Source organism: Branchiostoma floridae, chromosome 13 (assembly GCF_000003815.2).
Source record: "Branchiostoma floridae strain S238N-H82 chromosome 13, Bfl_VNyyK, whole genome shotgun sequence".
NCBI classification, from domain to species: domain Eukaryota; kingdom Metazoa; phylum Chordata; class Leptocardii; order Amphioxiformes; family Branchiostomatidae; genus Branchiostoma; species Branchiostoma floridae.
In genome coordinates, this window is record NC_049991.1 from 17,956,603 (window position 1) to 17,962,371 (window position 5,769).

Sequence of the window (5,769 nt, forward strand, 5' to 3'; positions counted from 1 at the left end):
ATTGATCTTGAAACGCCCAGAGTACAAAGCATGGTAGTGGTATACATAATTGTATACTTAATAAAGAATCAAAATCAGATTCAAGGGGAAATAGCATGTTTATGATAATTCGAAATCTACTTCTACTTTATATGTGTATTTTACAATGGACTTTTCAGTGTCGCACATCCGAACACACGCAGAGCCAGTCCCCACATGTCGTGCGGCCTATCTATTCTCTGTGAACCATAGCCAGAGTCTGCCAGATGGTTCCCATAGGCGATAGTCGAGTGGATTAAGCGAACAAAGTGCTCCTCTGTACGTTTGGCACTTGTTGTGGGGGCACGAGTCACAGCGAGAATAGCGTCATTTATGTCAGCAATCCAGATTTGGAGAGATATCTATCAACGGTTCGCCAATAGAATGTCTTGATCTTTGCAGCTCGTAAGGAACCTGAGTTGATTTGATCACCCATCTCTTTTGCAGTTCAGGGCCATAAAGATTGCTTTCTTGGTACCTTCGTTCTGTAGGTATATTTCTCCCGTGTGCTATCTCTTATGGCTCATACCCAATGAAAGCAACACGAAAGCTAATAGCACAGTTAATTTGCCCCAAGCCTACTATAAGATTCTCTGCTTTATTGATGATAGCGTAGTTACCGTCGCTGGTGGGTTGTGATATACGACTGATGTAGGAGAAAATAAAGACTTCTGCCTTTGGGCAATTTAAGTAGGTTGGATCGAAGAAAGATAAATTTGTGAAACAAATCTATTGGCATCGCAGCCCTCAATAGCACACCCGCGCTTTTAATGTAGGCATGAGATGTACTCCACTGTTTAACGATATCTCTCCCAATTATCCTAAGGCTTATCACCACTATCTCCATCACAAAAGGGCGGCGTACTCGCAATTCACAAGGGATGATTCAGTTCAATGGGCCTTCTTCGTATCAATTGCTTGTAATTAAGACGCGCACTTAATCAATGCTGACGGGAAATGAACGCCATTTAACATGGAAGGTGGTGGCATCCTGACACATTCGCTTCTTAATCAGTGTTGCCTGCCATGACATAATAGTCGTTGTGCTGCTCTAAAGAATGTAATAACAAATAGGAGGGGAATTATGTAAGACCGAGTCATAGCGAAAGAAAACGACGTTAATTCGTCTATAACCTTTTCCATGAGGTCTGTTCTGACGTTGTTACATAAGCTCCCAGTGCGTTTTTTTTCACGGACGCTGCCTGAGCATGTACCACGCATAACTGCATGATGTATTCCGACCTGACAGGCAACTGGTACGAACCAGAATTACGGAAAACGGACACAGAGAAAGGTCAAAATTAACACCAAGGAAATAGTTCAGGAAGAAATCAACAGAGACGATGTTCATTTTGATGCTAGAAGTTGTGTAAGCAGACTTCCATTTTAGCAAGATAAGCATGGTACGAAATCTATTGCAAATCATTTCTGTAAATAGTGTTTAAAGGAGACGAATGGCTAAAAAAGAGGGAGAGAGATAAATAGATAGATAGATAGATAGATAGATAGAGAGAGATAGGGAGAGAGAGAGAGGGAGAGATGTTTTTACAAACGTAGATTACGCACTGCACCTAATATTTTGTGAAACGCTATAAAATCAACACACTAAGGCGAGCATGAAGTTCAAACGCGTGGCAAAATACCCCTGACGGTCAAACAGTTACGACCGACCCACGTGATTGGACGTCCGTTAAAGTCAACGACTCGACTATATGAGACAGGAATAAAACTTATGACATCAGCAGGCATTTCCCATGTGTAAATCTGTCAAACAGCCTCCGAATGACATACATACCGTACTACCCTGAGTGCTAATCCTCAACCTGATCCACGGTGCGTAATATTGTATCAAAGTTACCGTAGGTGCCCGTTTGACTCCCTTAGCCGGCCATACCCCTGGCCAGCTTTGATACTATCTTATGGCACCGTAGAATCTGCTTGGAGATTACATGAGTGCATCATAAAAAGAGACATTTTACATATATGTATCGTCGAAGGTATCAAACGTGTCCTGTGCTGCCATTGGTTTAACCAACAAATGATATTTTCCAAAAGTGCCACTACGCATAACGTTACATATGAATTCTTCATGCATCTCAAAAGAAGCCGTACTGCACACTATATTGCATTTGCGAGTACTTCCTGCCCTTCTGTTACAAAAATGGGTTACGAAAAATGTCATTAGGTAGAAACAGAATCAAGACGCGTCCGTGCCGCTAAAAGGATGGGTCGTCTCATACATACAAAATTTAATTTCGTAAAGGTGAAACGAATTTTTTGGATACAATTATGGCCACAAATCCCTCAGACTGCTTCTTTCTCTTTCCCACTTTTTCTCAGCTTGTCTGTCACCTCTCCCTCTCCCTGCACATATCTCACTGCACTTGGGGCACCGGAGCGGCACTGCGGGGTTCGAAAGATTACTCAACGAATTTTCGAGATAAGGTAGCAGAACACAGTTTTCGGCCTATGGGGATTTCTATAGTTAAGGGCCTCAAGGTGACTAGCTTCGACGCAATGAAAAATATAGTAGGGTGCACTTTTGGAATACCAAAATCGGATATGTTTGAGTTAAAGGTACAAGCCACAATATATTAAAAACAAAAACATACTGTCGGCGTATCGTCTTCTCACGCCCTCTTTGAAATGCCCCTCTGCGGAGGTCACAGAACTGTAGCCGGCTCACGCTAGAAAGGCAGTTGCGTAATGGAGCGCATTTATACACAAAATAGAAAACTTTCACAATCCAAACCATGCAGTCTCAGAGTCGACACCTTCCGTGACCACGTAGCACAGGTTATATCTGGCTGCCCCTCAAATAAGGCTTTTTACCTCTCCTTCAACAAGTTTATCCGTACTATTTTATGTACCCGCGTCATACTCCCCGGGGTTCGCCCACTAATACTGTGTTCTGCTACCATAAAGAACGAAGGTTCTTGCGTCTTGTGTATTTTCTGGCCTTCTAAGTCATACTTTAACATATTACGCAAAATCCAAATTATGAAAAAAATGGCAAAAATAACCCAACAGTGCCGCAGTGCACGAACCCCGCAGTGCCGCACCTGTGCCCCAAGTGCAGCGAGATACCACATTAAAGCCGTTTCGTCTGCAAAGGTACGCGGGGGTTTGAGACCTTCCCCGCCGTTCTTGTTGCTACAAAGTTATCAAGGCTGCCAGGTGGTCCGGAGAAGATTACCCGCGGGAGTCTTAAGTGTTTGCCGCGAGACTCCTATTGGCTGGCGCATGGCGCTGACGTCACACGCGGGAGACGTGGAGCAATCAATCATGACACTTGGGGAATTATCTTCAACTTCGTTACCACTTCTTGAAATGTCGTAGCTACGTAAAAGGTTCCAGATTACTCTTGTAATACAGGCAAATGCTGCCCATATTCAATGGCAGTGATGGAATATTTGTGTTGCTGTTCGTTGGAATAACACTCAGTGAGACAGACATAAATGATACCAAAAAATAATTCATATAGATAAGATTTCAGAACTCCACGGAATAATGCATGGCTAATGAGAACACGGCATTGCTCTCAGAAAAAATCATTAGAGACTTTAGAAAGGAATGAATTGACCATGATCACGATAAACCCCAGCATATTAGACACGCCCATGACTTCCCTAATGGGCAGCCTGGACTGGAAAATAAGATCTGCGAGCCAGGAACACGAAAAATAGATTCCTCCGGGGATGCACTCAGTTTTTGTTGCACACAGTTCAATAACAGTTTCGTGGAAGGAGATGATTTTGTAGCCAACAGACGCCACCATCATCAACAACAATTGCAAATGTCGCTACTGATTAGACCTTAACCTTTGAAATCCAGCAAATGTTTGTTAACTCGAGGCAGAAACATCACCTTTCATTAATGAATTAAGAAAGAATGGAGCCGTAACGAATATTGAAAGATGGGCATGAAAAAATTCCAAATCTCATTTTTTTGGCCATATTGATGACGTCATCAGGTTTTATTTCCCCTGATATTATTTCTATGAAAGATTTCATACAGCTTGAGGGTATCCGCAGGTGATTCAATTTGCAGCCTCTAAACAATGGGTTCCTATACAAAAAAGAGGAGAAAGCAACTGTTAGTAACTCAACTATCTGACGTTACTGGCACACAAACATACCCTCATATGAAAGCCCGACATCTCAGCTATCCGAAAAACCACATTTCGGCATGAATCTAACGGTGAGAACTTCCGGGAAACTGAAAGATTGACCCATGACCTCAAAACCGCACCACAACCCAGTGAGGAGGCCATGTGCTAGGACAAAAAAGTCCCAACTTTATACCCCCTGAAAACCACACAAACTCAGCTTTTTGGCCCTAATCACAAAGTAGAAACCCTCCCCTGTCACACCCACCTCAAAACTGCCAGGATTTCTACCCATTTGACCAGGAAAAAAATCTTGAAGTTTTAGGCCCTGAACTATAATCGACCACCATCAATTTGCATGGCGGATTGACCTGCGGATCCCCTTGATATCTTCAGTTAGCAAAAACCCATCATCACATAAATGTTGACATTGGCCTCTTACCTTCTTTTTTCTGTGGAAAATGTCGTCTATAGACAAGTTTACGTTACGAGTGCTCCTGGCGTTTTGCAAGAGGTTTTGTAATATGATGTACATATCTGTAATCATTATAACTCCAGGAAGACTAATATAGTATATTTCAACACTCTATAAATGACATCTTTCGAATAAACAAATCACTCAAACATCAAGTTTGGAACATAGTCCAGTGTTTCATTTTGTTTTGTTTCGAAAAGTCACGGCTCCTTCTTTTCCCCCGCAGAAATGAAAACATCATTCACAAGAGAAAAGCACTTTGCTACTTCATTAAATCCTACATAGTCACTCGCCAGCTTCCTTACAGTCTGCCCAAGGCCACCTGACGTGAAGAAAGGATCTCAGCACACCTTTATCTGCTCAAAACAGACGTTGTAAGCTAGCCTTAATGTGTCCCTGGAAGGGATTCATAACGCAACTCCGCCACCTCGCTTAAATCACAGCCGAAGCGGCAGCCGCTGTATAGCTGTCATTTACGCCACATCAATTTTATTTCTTGGTTCTGGGGCTTTTACAGGAATTTAGATTAGAGCGGCAGACGAAGTAGAAGCAAAAGAAACAGTTTTTGTCTGAGGAAGACATAATGATTCCACTGTATCATGCATGAATTTGGAATACAAAAGCCTGGTACAAAATGTGACGTTATATTTTTAAGTGCTTACGGCCAAGGTGTTTCAACAAATCATGAACAACTTGGAAGACAAATAGTTGACTGGTTTTCTTTAAACGTAGGTACAAAACTACAAGTCTGTTGGAGTTGATGTGTGTCGTGAATGTTAAGGTGGTATCTCACTGCACTTACAGCACCGGTGCGGCATTGCAGGGTTCGTTCACTGAGGCAATGTTGCGTTATTTTCGCCGATTTGTGTTAATATGATTTAGGTATTGCGTAATGAGTGAAGGTATGACTTAGGAGACAACAAGATACACAAAACGTAAGAAAAGTCGTTCTTTATCTCTGAAATTCGTTGAGTAATCTTTTGTACCACACAGTACCGCACCGGTGCCCAAAGGGCAGTGAGATACCACTTGAACACACCGTGTTTTTTTTTTAATTGAAAATAGTGAGGAGGGCGAAACCGAGAACCAGGGAAACTCAATCGTTTTTTGTGGGCCCGACATACTGTCGACGGACTGCGCTGTATGCGATTCAATTATGGCGAGAACA